A 16,804-nucleotide genomic window follows, 5' to 3' on the forward strand; every position below is an offset into this window, starting at 1 on the left:
TACACAGAGATCTGCATAAACATGGAAATATCTACTCCTCCACCTGTATAAACAAGGAATTATCTACATCACTATCTGTATAAACATGGAAATATCTACACTGCCATCTGTATAAACATGGAAATAACTACACAGCTGTCTCCATAAACATGGAAATACCAACACTGCTATCTGTATAAACATGGAAATATCTACACTGCCAACGGTAGAAACATGGAAATATCTACACTGCCATCTGTATACACATGGAAATACCTACACTGCTATCTGTATAAGCATGGAAATATCTACACCGCTTTCTCTATAAACATGGAAATACCTATACCGCAATCTGTATAAACATGGAAATATCTACACCGTTATCTGTGTAAACATGGAAATATCTACACCGCTATATGTATAAACATGTTAATATCTACACTGCAATCTTTATAAACATGGAAATATCTGCAATGCTATCTGTAAAAACATGGAAATATCTACAACAATGTCTGTGTAAACATGGAAATATCTACACAGCTATCTGTATAAACATGGAAATATGTACACTGCTAGCTATATAAACATGGTAATATCTACACCGCTATCTCTATAAATATTGAAATACCTACAACGTTATCTCAATAAACATGTAAATGCCTACACCGCTATTTTATAAACATGGATATATCTACATGTTTATCTCTATAAACATGGAAATATCTACACTGCCATCTGTATAAACATGGAAATACCTACACAGTCATCTGTATAAACATGGAAAAATCTACACCACTATCTGTATAAACATGGAAACATCTACACTGCCTTCTGTCTAAACATGGAAATATCTACACAGCCATCTGTATAAACATGGAAATATCTACACAGCCATCTCTATAAATATGGAAATATCTACACAGGTATCTGTATAAACATGGAAATATCCACACCGATATCTGTATAAATATGGAAATATCTACACCGCCATCTGTAAAAACATGGAAATATGTACACAGTCATCTGTAAAAACATGGAAATATCTACATCTCCCTGTGTATAAACATGGAAATATCTACATCTCCATCTGTATACACATGGAAATATCTACACAGCCATCTGTATAAACATGGAAATATCTAGACCGCTATCTCCATAAACATGGAAATAACTACAGCGCAATCTGTATAAACATGGAAAGATCTGCACCGCTATCTGTATAAACATGGAAATATCTACACCTCTATCTTTAAAAATATGGAAATATCTACACTGCTCTCGCTATAAACATGGAAATATTTATACTGCTGGCAGTATAAACATGGAAATACCTACATGGCTATCTCTATAAACGTGGAAATATCTACACTGCCATCTGTATAAACATGGAAATATCTACACAGTCAATTGCATAAAGATGGAAATATCTACAACACTATCTGTATAAATATGGAAATATCTACACCGCTATCTGTATAAACATGGAAAAATCTACACCGCTATCTGTATGAACATGGAAATAACTACCCCCCTATCTGTGTAAACATGGAATTATCTACACCGCTATCTCTATAAACATAGAAATATCTAAAACGCCATCTCTATAAACATGGAAATATCCACACCCCCATCAGCAAAAACATGGAAATAACTACACCGCCATCTGTTTAAACATGGAAATATCTACACCGCCATCTCTATAAACATAGAAACATCTACACTGTCATCTCCAGAAAGATGGAAATACCTACACAGAGATCTGCATAAACATGGAAATATCTACTCCTCTACCTGTATAAACAAGGAATTATCTACATCACTATCTGTATAAACATGGAAATATCTACACTGCCATCTGTATAAACATGGAAATAACTACACAGCTGTCTCCATAAACATGGAAATACCAACACTGCTATCTGTATAAACATGGAAATATCTACACTGCCAACGGTATAAACATGGAAATATCTACACTGCCATCTGTATACACATGGAAATACCTACACTGCTATCTGTATAAGCATGGAAATATCTACACCGCTTTCTCTATAAACATGGAAATACCTATACCGCAATCTGTATAAACATGGAAATATCTACACCGTTATCTGTGTAAACATGGAAATATCTACACCGCTATATGTATAAACTTGTTAATATCTACACCGCAATCTTTATAAACATGGAAATATCTGCAACGCTATCTGTAAAAACATGGAAATATCTACAACAATGTCTGTGTAAACATGGAAATATCTACACAGCTATCTGTGTAAACATGGAAATATGTACACCGCAATCTGTGCAAATATCAAAATATCTACACCGCTATCTCTGTAAACATGGAAATATCTACCCCGTTATCTGTATAAACATGGAAATATCTAAACCGCTATCTGTATAAACATGGAAATATCTACACCGCTATCTGTATAAACATGGAAATATCTACACCGCTATCTGTAAAAATATGGAAATATCTACACCGTAATCGCTATAAACATGGAAATATCTACACCGCTGGCAGTGTAAACATGGAAATATCTACATGGCTATCTCTGTAAGCATGGAAATATCTACACTGCCATCTGTATAAACATGGAAATACCTACAAAGTCAATGGCATAAATATGGAAATATCTACACTATCTGTATAAATATGGAAATATCTACACCGCTATCTGTATAAACACGGAAATATCTACACCGCTATCTTTATAAACATGGAAATATCTACACCGCTATCTGTATAAACATGGGAATACCTACAACAATATCTGTGTAAACATGGAAATATCTACACAGCTATCTGTTTAAACATGGAAATATGTACACCACTATATGTGTAAAGATGAAAGTATGTACACCGCAATCTGTGCAAATATCAAAATATCTACACCGCTATCTCTGTAAACATGGAAATGTCTACCCCGTTATCTGTATAAGCATGGAAATGTCTACACCACTAATTGTATAAACATGGAAACATCTACACCAGTATCTGTATAAACATGGAAATACCTACACTGCCATCTGTATAAACATGGAAATATCTACAGCGCTGTCTGTATAAACATGGAAATATCTACAACGCTATCTTTATAAACATGGAAATATCTACACAGCTATCTGTATAAACATGGGAATATCTACAACAATATCTGTGTAAACATGGAAATATCTACACAGCTGTCTGTGAAAACATGAAAATATGTACACCACTATCTGTGTAAGGATGAAAATATGTACACCGCAATCTGTGCAAATATCAAAATATCTACTACGCTATCTCTGTCAACATGGAAATATCTACCCCGTTATCTGTATAAACATCAAAATATCTACACCGCTATCTGCGTAAACATGAAAATATCTACACCTCGATCTGCATAAACACGGAAACGTCTACACCGCTATCTGAATAAACATGGAAATATCTACACTGCTATGTTTATAAACATGGAAATATCTACACCGCTATCTCTATAAATATTGGAATATCTACAACGCTATCTCTATAAACATGGAAATGCCTACACAGCTATCTGTAAAAACATGGAAATATCTACATGTCTATCTCTATAAACATGGAAATATCTACACCGCCATCTGTATAAACATGGAAATACCTACACAGTCATCTGTATAAACAAGGAAACACCTACACCACTATCTGTATAAACATGGAAATATCTTCACTGCCATCTGTATAAACATGGAAATATCTACACCGCTATCTGTATACACATGGAAATATCTACACAGCTATCTCTATATACATGGAAATACCTACACTGCTATCTGTATAAACTTAGAAATAGCGACACCGCTATCTGGATAAACATGGAAATACCTACACAGCCATCAGTGAAAACATGAAAATATCTACACAGTCATCTGTACAAACTAGGAAATATCTATAACTCCATCTGTGTAAACATGGAAATACCTACACTGCCATCTGTATACACATGGAAATATCTACACAGCCATCTGTATAAACATGGAAATAACTACACCGCTATCTCTATAAGCATAGAAATACCTACACCGCAATCTGTATAAACATGGAAATAGCCACACCGCTATCTGTATAAACACGGAAATACCTACACTGCCATCTATAAAAACATGAAAATATCTACAGAGTCATCTGTATAAACATGGAAATATCTACACCTCCATCTGTATAAACATGGAAATATCTACACTGACATCTGTATACACATGGACATATCTACACAGCCATCTGTATAAACATGGAAATATCTACACCGCTATCTGTATAAACATGCAAAAACCTACACCGTTTTCTGTATAAACATGGAAATATATACACTGCCATCTGCATAAACATGGAAATATCTACACCGCTATCTGCATAAACATGGAAATATCTACACAGCTATCTCTATAAACATGGAAATACCTACACTGCTATCTGTATAAACATGGAAATAGCCTCACCGCTATCTGTATAAACATGGAAATACCTACACCGCCATCTATAAAAACATGAAAATATCTACAGATTCATCTGTATAAACTTGGAAAGATCTACACCTCCATCTGTATAAACATGGAAATATCTATGCTGCCATCTGTATACACATGGAAATATCTACACAGCCATCTGTATAAATATGAAAATATCTACACCGCTATCTCTGTAAACATGCGAAAACCTGCACCGTTATCTGTATAAACATGGAAAAATCTACACAGCTATCTGTATAAACATGGAAATATGTCCACCGCTATCTGTATAAACATGGAAATATCTCCACCGCTATCTGTATAAACATGGAAATATCTCCACCGCTATCTGTATAGACATGGAAACATCTACACCACTATCTGCATAAAGTTGGAAATATCTACACCGCTATCTGTATAAACCTGGAAATAACTACACTGCCATCTCTATACACTTGGAAATGTCTACACTGCCATCTGTATAAACATGGAAATATCTACACTGCTATCTCTATAAACATGAAAATACCTACACAGGTATCTGTATAAACAAGGAAATATCTACACTGCTATCTGTAGAACCATGGAAATATCTACACCTCTATCTGTATAAACTTGGAAATAACTACACCTCCATCTGTATAAACATGGAAATACCTACACTGCCATCTGTATACACATGTATATATCTACACTGCCATGTGTATAAACATGGAAATATCTACCCCGTTATCTCTATAAACATGGAAGTTCCTACATCTCTATCTGTATAAACATGGAAGTATCTACATGGCTATCTGTATAAACATGGAAATATCAACAATGCCATCTGTATAATAATGGAAATACATACACAGTCATCTGTATAAACATGGTAATATCTACACCACCGTCTGTATAAACATGGAAATATCTACACTGCGATCTGTATAAACATGGAAATATCTACCAATCCATCTATATAAACATGGAAATATCTACACCGCTATCTGTATGAACATGGAAATAGCCACACCGAAATCTGTATAAACATGGAAATATATACACCACCATCTGTAAAAACATGGAAATATCTAAACGGTCATCTGTATAAACATGGAAATATCCACACTGCCATCTGTATACACATGGACATATCTACACCGCCAATTGTATAAACATGGAAATATCTACACCGCCATCTCAATAAACACAGAAATATCTACTCTGCCATCTGTAGAAATTTGGAAATATCTACACCGACATCAGCATAAACATGGAAATACCTACACCTCTACCTGTGTAAACATGGAAATATCTACACAGCTATCTGTATAAATATGGTAGTATCTACACCACTATCTGTATGAACATGGAAATATCTACATGGCTATCTGTATAAACATGGAAATGTCTACACTGCTATCTGTATAAACATGGAAATAACTACATGGCCATCTCTATAAACATGGAAATATCTACACCGCCATCTGTACAAACATGGAAATATCTACACCGCCATCTGTACAAACATGGAAATATCTACACCGCTTTCTGTATAAACATGGAAATATCCACACCGCCATCTGTATAAACATGGAAATATCTACACAGCTATCTCTATAAACATGGAAATATCTACAGAGCTATCTGTTAACATGGAAATAGCCACACCGCTATCTGTATAAACATGGAAATATCTACAACGGTATCATTATAAACTTGGAAATATCCCCACCGCTATCTGTATAAACATGGAAATATCTACAACACTATATGTGTAAACATGGAAATATCTCCACCGCTATCTCTATAAACATGGAAATATCTACACCGCTGTCTTTATAAACGTGGAAATATCTACATCGTTATCTGTATAAACATGGAAATATCTACAACATTATCTGGGTAAACATGGAAATATCTACACAGGTATCTGTGTAAACATGTAAATATGTACACCGCTATCCGTGTAAAGATGGAAATACCTACACCGCAATTTGTGCAAATATGGAAATATCTACACCGACATCTCTGTAAACATGGAATTGTCTACACCGCTACCTGTATAAACATGGAAATATCTACACCGCTATCTTCATAAACTTGGAAATATCAACAACGCCATCTGCATAAACATGGAAATACATCCACCGCTATCTGTATAAACATACAAATATCTACACCGCTTTCTCTATAAACATGGAAATGTCTACACTGCTATCTGTATAAACATGGAAATATTTACATGGCTATCTCTATAAACATGGAAATATCTACACCGCCATCTGTATAAACATGGAAAAACTGACAGAGTCATCTGTATAAACATGGAAAAATCTACAGCACTATCTGTAAAAACATGGAAATATCTACACTGCCATCTGTCTAAACATGGAAATATCTACACAGCCATCTATATAATCATGGAAATATCTACAAAGCCATCTCTATAAACATGGAAATATCTACACAGCTATCTGTACAAACATGGAAATAGTCACACCGCTATCTGTATAAACAAGGAAATATCTACACCGCCATCTGTAAAAACATGGAAATATCTACACAGTCATCTGTATAAACATGGAAATATCTGCACCTCCATGTGTATAAACATGGAAATATCTACACTGTCATCTGTATACACATGGAAATATCTACACAGCCATCTGTGTAAACATGGATATATATACACTGCTATCTCCATAAACATGGAAATACCTACACAGCAATCTGTATAAACATGGAAATATCTACACCGTTATCTGTATAAACATGGAAATATCTACACCGCTATCTGTAAAAATATGGAAATATCTACACCGCTATCTCTATAAACATGGAAATATCTACACCGCCATCTGTATAAACATGGAAATACCTACACAGTCAATTACATAAACATGGAAATATCTACACCACTATCTCTATTAACATGGAAATACTTACACCGCAATCTGTATAAACATGGAAATATCTACATTGCTATCTCTATAAACATAGAAATATCTACACTGCAATCTGTATAAACATGGAAATATCTACATTGCCATCTGTATACACTTGCAAATAAGGACACCGCTATCTGTGAAAACATGGAAAAATCTACACCGCTATCTCTATAATCTTGGAAATACCTACACCGCAATCTGTATAAACATGAAAATATCTACACAGTCATCTGTATAAACATGGAAATATCTACACCGCTATCTATATAAACATGGAAATATCTACAAAGCTATCTCTATAAACATGGAAATATCTACACTGCTATCTGTATAAACATAGAAATAGCGACACCGCTATCTGTATAAACATGGAAATAACTACACCGCTATCTGTATAAGCATGGAAATATGTACACCGCTATCTCTATAAACATGGAGATACCTATACCGCAATCTGTATAAACATGGAAATATCTACACCGTTATCTGTATAAACATGGAAATATCTACAACGCTATCTGTATAAACATGGAAATATCTACAACAATGCCTGTGTAAACATGGAAATATCTACACAGCTATCTGTGTAAACATGGAAATATGTACACCGCAATCTTTGCAAATATCAAAATATCTACACCGCTATCTCTGTAAACATGGAAATATCTACCCCGTTATCTGTATAAACATGGAAATATCTAAATCTCTATCTGTATAAACATGGAAATATCTACAGCACGATCTGTATAAACATGGAAATGTCTACACCGCTATCTGTATAAACATGGAAATATGTACACTGCTAGCTATATAAACATGGTAATATCTACACCGCTATCTCTATAAATATTGAAATACCTACAACGTTATCTCAATAAACATGTAAATGCCTACACCGCTATTTTATAAACATGGATATATCTACATGTTTATCTCTATAAACATGGAAATATCTACACTGCCATCTGTATAAACATGGAAATACCTACACAGTCATCTGTATAAACATGGAAAAATCTACACCAATATCTGTATAAACATGGAAACATCTACACTGCCTTCTGTCTAAACATGGAAATATCTACACAGCCATCTGTATAAACATGGAAATATCTACACAGCCATCTCTATAAACATGGAAATATCTACACAGGTATCTGTATAAACATGGAAATATCCACACCGATATCTGTATAAATATGGAAATATCTACACCGCCATCTGTAAAAACATGGAAATATGTACACAGTCATCTGTAAAAACATGGAAATATCTACATCTCCCTGTGTATAAACATGGAAATATCTACATCTCCATCTGTATACACATGGAAATATCTACACAGCCATCTGTATAAACATGGAAATATCTAGACCGCTATCTCCATAAACATGGAAATAACTACAGCGCAATCTGTATAAACATGGAAAGATCTGCACCGCTATCTGTATAAACATGGAAATATCTACACCTCTATCTTTAAAAATATGGAAATATCTACACTGCTCTCGCTATAAACATGGAAATATTTATACTGCTGGCAGTATAAACATGGAAATACCTACATGGCTATCTCTATAAACATGGAAATATCTACACTGCCATCTGTATAAACATGGAAATATCTACACAGTCATTTGCATAAAGATGGAAATATCTACAACACTATCTGTATAAATATGGAAATATCTACACCGCTATCTGTATAAACATGGAAAAATCTACACCGCTATCTGTATGAACATGGAAATACCTACCCCCCTATCTGTATAAACATGGAATTATCTACACCGCTATCTCTATAAACATAGAAATATCTAAAACGCCATCTCTATAAACATGGAAATATCCACACCCCCATCAGCAAAAACATGGAAATAACTACACCGCCATCTGTTTAAACATGGAAATATCTACACCGCCATCTCTATAAACATAGAAACATCTACACTGTCATCTCCAGAAAGATGGAAATACCTACACAGAGATCTGCATAAACATGGAAATATCTACTCCTCTACCTGTATAAACAAGGAATTATCTACATCACTATCTGTATAAACATGGAAATATCTACACTGCCATCTGTATAAACATGGAAATAACTACACAGCTGTCTCCATAAACATGGAATTACCAACACTGCTATCTGTATAAACATGGAAATATCTACACTGCCAACGGTATAAACATGGAAATATCTACACTGCCATCTGTATACACATGGAAATACCTACACTGCTATCTGTATAAGCATGGAAATATCTACACCGCTTTCTCTATAAACATGGAAATACCTATACCGCAATCTGTATAAACATGGAAATATCTACACCGTTATCTGTGTAAACATGGAAATATCTACACCGCTATATGTATAAACATGTTAATATCTACACCGCAATCTTTATAAACATGGAAATATCTGCAACGCTATCTGTAAAAACATGGAAATATCTACAACAATGTCTGTGTAAACATGGAAATATCTACACAGCTATCTGTATAAACATGGAAATATGTACACTGCTAGCTATATAAACATGGTAATATCTACACCGCTATCTCTATAAATATTGAAATACCTACAACGTTATCTCAATAAACATGTAAATGCCTACACCGCTATTTTATAAACATGGATATATCTACATGTTTATCTCTATAAACATGGAAATATCTACACTGCCATCTGTATAAACATGGAAATACCTACACAGTCATCTGTATAAACATGGAAAAATCTACACCACTATCTGTATAAACATGGAAACATCTACACTGCCTTCTGTCTAAACATGGAAATATCTACACAGCCATCTGTATAAACATGGAAATATCTACACAGCCATCTCTATAAACATGGAAATATCTACACAGGTATCTGTATAGACATGGAAATATCCACACCGATATCTGTATAAATATGGAAATATCTACACCGCCATCTGTAAAAACATGGAAATATGTACACAGTCATCTGTAAAAACATGGAAATATCTACATCTCCCTGTGTATAAACATGGAAATATCTACATCTCCATCTGTATACACATGGAAATATCTACACAGCCATCTGTATAAACATGGAAATATCTAGACCGCTATCTCCATAAACATGGAAATAACTACAGCGCAATCTGTATAAACATGGAAAGATCTGCACCGCTATCTGTATAAACATGGAAATATCTACACCTCTATCTTTAAAAATATGGAAATATCTACACTGCTCTCGCTATAAACATGGAAATATTTATACTGCTGGCAGCATAAACATGGAAATACCTACATGGCTATCTCTATAAACGTGGAAATATCTACACTGCCATCTGTATAAACATGGAAATATCTACACAGTCAATTGCATAAAGATGGAAATATCTACAACACTATCTGTATAAATATGGAAATATCTACACCGCTATCTGTATAAACATGGAAAAATCTACACCGCTATCTGTATGAACATGGAAATACCTACCCCCCTATCTGTATAAACATGGAATTATCTACACCGCTATCTCTATAAACATAGAAATATCTAAAACGCCATCTCTATAAACATGGAAATATCCACACCCCCATCAGCAAAAACATGGAAATAACTACACCGCCATCTGTTTAAACATGGAAATATCTACACCGCCATCTCTATAAACATAGAAACATCTACACTGTCATCTCCAGAAAGATGGAAATACCTACACAGAGATCTGCATAAACATGGAAATATCTACTCCTCTACCTGTATAAACAAGGAATTATCTACATCACTATCTGTATAAACATGGAAATATCTACACTGCCATCTGTATAAACATGGAAATAACTACACAGCTGTCTCCATAAACATGGAAATACCAACACTGCTATCTGTATAAACATGGAAATATCTACACTGCCAACGGTATAAACATGGAAATATCTACACTGCCATCTGTATACACATGGAAATACCTACACTGCTATCTGTATAAGCATGGAAATATCTACACCGCTTTCTCTATAAACATGGAAATACCTATACCGCAATCTGTATAAACATGGAAATATCTACACCGTTATCTGTGTAAACATGGAAATATCTACACCGCTATATGTATAAACATGTTAATATCTACACCGCAATCTTTATAAACATGGAAATATCTGCAACGCTATCTGTAAAAACATGGAAATATCTACAACAATGTCTGTGTAAACATGGAAATATCTACACAGCTATCTGTGTAAACATGGAAATATGTACACCGCAATCTGTGCAAATATCAAAATATCTACACCGCTATCTCTGTAAACATGGAAATATCTACCCCGTTATCTGTATAAACATGGAAATATCTAAACCGCTATCTGTATAAACATGGAAATATCTACACCGCTATCTGTATAAACATGGAAATATCTACACCGCTATCTGTAAAAATATGGAAATATCTACACCGTAATCGCTATAAACATGGAAATATCTACACCGCTGGCAGTGTAAACATGGAAATATCTACATGGCTATCTCTGTAAGCATGGAAATATCTACACTGCCATCTGTATAAACATGGAAATACCTACAAAGTCAATGGCATAAATATGGAAATATCTACACTATCTGTATAAATATGGAAATATCTACACCGCTATCTGTATAAACATGGAAATATCTACACCGCTATCTTTATAAACATGGAAATATCTACACCGCTATCTGTATAAACATGGGAATACCTACAACAATATCTGTGTAAACATGGAAATATCTACACAGCTATCTGTTTAAACATGGAAATATGTACACCACTATATGTGTAAAGATGAAAGTATGTACACCGCAATCTGTGCAAATATCAAAATATCTACACCGCTATCTCTGTAAACATGGAAATGTCTACCCCGTTATCTGTATAAGCATGGAAATGTCTACACCACTAATTGTATAAACATGGAAACATCTACACCAGTATCTGTATAAACATGGAAATGCCTACACTGCCATCTGTATAAACATGGAAATATCTACAGCGCTGTCTGTATAAACATGGAAATATCTACAACGCTATCTTTATAAACATGGAAATATCTACACAGCTATCTGTATAAACATGGGAATATCTACAACAATATCTGTGTAAACATGGAAATATCTACACAGCTGTCTGTGAAAACATGAAAATATGTACACCACTATCTGTGTAAGGATGAAAATATGTACACCGCAATCTGTGCAAATATCAAAATATCTACTACGCTATCTCTGTCAACATGGAAATATCTACCCCGTTATCTGTATAAACATCAAAATATCTACACCGCTATCTGCGTAAACATGAAAATATCTACACCTCGATCTGCATAAACACGGAAACGTCTACACCGCTATCTGAATAAACATGGAAATATCTACACTGCTATGTTTATAAACATGGAAATATCTACACCGCTATCTCTATAAATATTGGAATATCTACAACGCTATCTCTATAAACATGGAAATGCCTACACAGCTATCTGTAAAAACATGGAAATATCTACATGTCTATCTCTATAAACATGGAAATATCTACACCGCCATCTGTATAAACATGGAAATACCTACACAGTCATCTGTATAAACAAGGAAACACCTACACCACTATCTGTATAAACATGGAAATATCTTCACTGCCATCTGTATAAACATGGAAATATCTACACCGCTATCTGTATACACATGGAAATATCTACACAGCTATCTCTATATACATGGAAATACCTACACTGCTATCTGTATAAACTTAGAAATAGCGACACCGCTATCTGGATAAACATGGAAATACCTACACAGCCATCAGTGAAAACATGAAAATATCTACACAGTCATCTGAACAAACTAGGAAATATCTATAACTCCATCTGTGTAAACATGGAAATACCTACACTGCCATCTGTATACACATGGAAATATCTACACAGCCATCTGTATAAACATGGAAATAACTACACCGCTATCTCTATAAGCATAGAAATACCTACACCGCAATCTGTATAAACATGGAAATAGCCACACCGCTATCTGTATAAACACGGAAATACCTACACTGCCATCTATAAAAACATGAAAATATCTACAGAGTCATCTGTATAAACATGGAAATATCTACACCTCCATCTGTATAAACATGGAAATATCTACACTGACATCTGTATACACATGGACATATCTACACAGCCATCTGTATAAACATGGAAATATCTACACCGCTATCTGTATAAACATGCAAAAACCTACACCGTTTTCTGTATAAACATGGAAATATATACACTGCCATCTGCATAAACATGGAAATATCTACACCGCTATCTGCATAAACATGGAAATATCTACACAGCTATCTCTATAAACATGGAAATACCTACACTGCTATCTGTATAAACATGGAAATAGCCTCACCGCTATCTGTATAAACATGGAAATACCTACACCGCCATCTATAAAAACATGAAAATATCTACATATTCATCTGTATAAACTTGGAAAGATCTACACCTCCATCTGTATAAACATGGAAATATCTATGCTGCCATCTGTATACACATGGAAATATCTACACAGCCATCTGTATAAATATGAAAATATCTACACCGCTATCTCTGTAAACATGCGAAAACCTGCACCGTTATCTGTATAAACATGGAAAAATCTACACAGCTATCTGTATAAACATGGAAATATGTCCACCGCTATCTGTATAAACATGGAAATATCTCCACCGCTATCTGTATAAACATGGAAATATCTCCACCGCTATCTGTATAGACATGGAAACATCTACACCACTATCTGCATAAACTTGGAAATATCTACACCGCTATCTGTATAAACCTGGAAATAACTACACTGCCATCTCTATACACTTGGAAATGTCTACACTGCCATCTGTATAAACATGGAAATATCTACACTGCTATCTCTATAAACATGAAAATACCTACACAGCTATCTGTATAAACAAGGAAATATCTACACCGCTATCTGTAGAACCATGGAAATATCTACACCTCTATCTGTATAAACTTGGAAATAACTACACCTCCATCTGTATAAACATGGAAATACCTACACTGCCATCTGTATACACATGTATATATCTACACTGCCATGTGTATAAACATGGAAATATCTACCCCGTTATCTCTATAAACATGGAAGTTCCTACATCTCTATCTGTATAAACATGGAAGTATCTACATGGCTATCTGTATAAACATGGAAATATCAACAATGCCATCTGTATAATAATGGAAATACATACACAGTCATCTGTATAAACATGGTAATATCTACACCACCGTCTGTATAAACATGGAAATATCTACACTGCGATCTGTATAAACATGGAAATATCTACCAATCCATCTATATAAACATGGAAATATCTACACCGCTATCTGTATGAACATGGAAAAAGCCACACCGAAATCTGTATAAACATGGAAATATATACACCACCATCTGTAAAAACATGGAAATATCTAAACGGTCATCTGTATAAACATGGAAATATCCACACTGCCATCTGTATACACATGGACATATCTACACCGCCAATTGTATAAACATGGAAATATCTACACCGCCATCTCAATAAACACAGAAATATCTACTCTGCCATCTGTAGAAATTTGGAAATATCTACACCGACATCAGCATAAACATGGAAATACCTACACCTCTACCTGTGTAAACATGGAAATATCTACACAGCTATCTGTATAAATATGGTAGTATCTACACCACTATCTGTATGAACATGGAAATATCTACATGGCTATCTGTATAAACATGGAAATGTCTACACTGCTATCTGTATAAACATGGAAATAACTACATGGCCATCTCTATAAACATGGAAATATCTACACCGCCATCTGTACAAACATGGAAATATCTACACCGCCATCTGTACAAACATGGAAATATCTACACCGCTTTCTGTATAAACATGGAAATATCCACACCGCCATCTGTATAAACATGGAAATATCTACACAGCTATCTCTATAAACATGGAAATATCTACAGAGCTATCTGTTAACATGGAAATAGCCACACCGCTATCTGTATAAACATGGAAATATCTACACCGGTATCATTATAAACTTGGAAATATCCCCACCGCTATCTGTATAAACATGGAAATATCTACAACACTATATGTGTAAACATGGAAATATCTCCACCGCTATCTCTATAAACATGGAAATATCTACACCGCTGTCTTTATAAACGTGGAAATATCTACATCGTTATCTGTATAAACATGGAAATATCTACAACATTATCTGGGTAAACATGGAAATATCTACACAGGTATCTGTGTAAACATGTAAATATGTACACCGCTATCTGTGTAAAGATGGAAATATCTACACCGCAATTTGTGCAAATATGGAAATATCTACACCGACATCTCTGTAAACATGGAATTGTCTACACCGCTACCTGTATAAACATGGAAATATCTACACCGCTATCTTCATAAACTTGGAAATATCAACAACGCCATCTGCATAAACATGGAAATACATCCACCGCTATCTGTATAAACATACAAATATCTACACCGCTTTCTCTATAAACATGGAAATGTCTACACTGCTATCTGTATAAACATGGAAATATTTACATGGCTATCTCTATAAACATGGAAATATCTACACCGCCATCTGTATAAACATGGAAAAGCTGACAGAGTCATCTGTATAAACATGGAAAAATCTACAGCACTATCTGTAAAAACATGGAAATATCTACACTGCCATCTGTCTAAACATGGAAATATCTACACAGCCATCTATATAATCATGGAAATATCTACAAAGCCATCTCTATAAACATGGAAATATCTACACAGCTATCTGTACAAACATGGAAATAGTCACACCGCTATCTGTATAAACAAGGAAATATCTACACCGCCATCTGTAAAAACATGGAAATATCTACACAGTCATCTGTATAAACATGGAAATATCTGCACCTCCATGTGTATAAACATGGAAATATCTACACTGTCATCTGTATACACATGGAAATATCTACACAGCCATCTGTGTAAACATGGATATATATACACTGCTATCTCCATAAACATGGAAATACCTACACAGCAATCTGTATAAACATGGAAATATCTACACCGTTATCTGTATAAACATGGAAATATCTACACCGCTATCTGTAAAAATATGGAAATATCTACACCGCTATCTCTATAAACATGGAAATATCTACACCGCCATCTGTATAAACATGGAAATACCTACACAGTCAATTACATAAACATGGAAATATCTACACCACTATCTCTATTAACATGGAAATACTTACACCGCAATCTGTATAAACATGGAAATATCTACATTGCTATCTCTAT

This window comes from Pan paniscus, chromosome 6 (genome assembly GCF_029289425.2).
Source record: "Pan paniscus chromosome 6, NHGRI_mPanPan1-v2.0_pri, whole genome shotgun sequence".
NCBI lineage: Eukaryota > Metazoa > Chordata > Mammalia > Primates > Hominidae > Pan > Pan paniscus.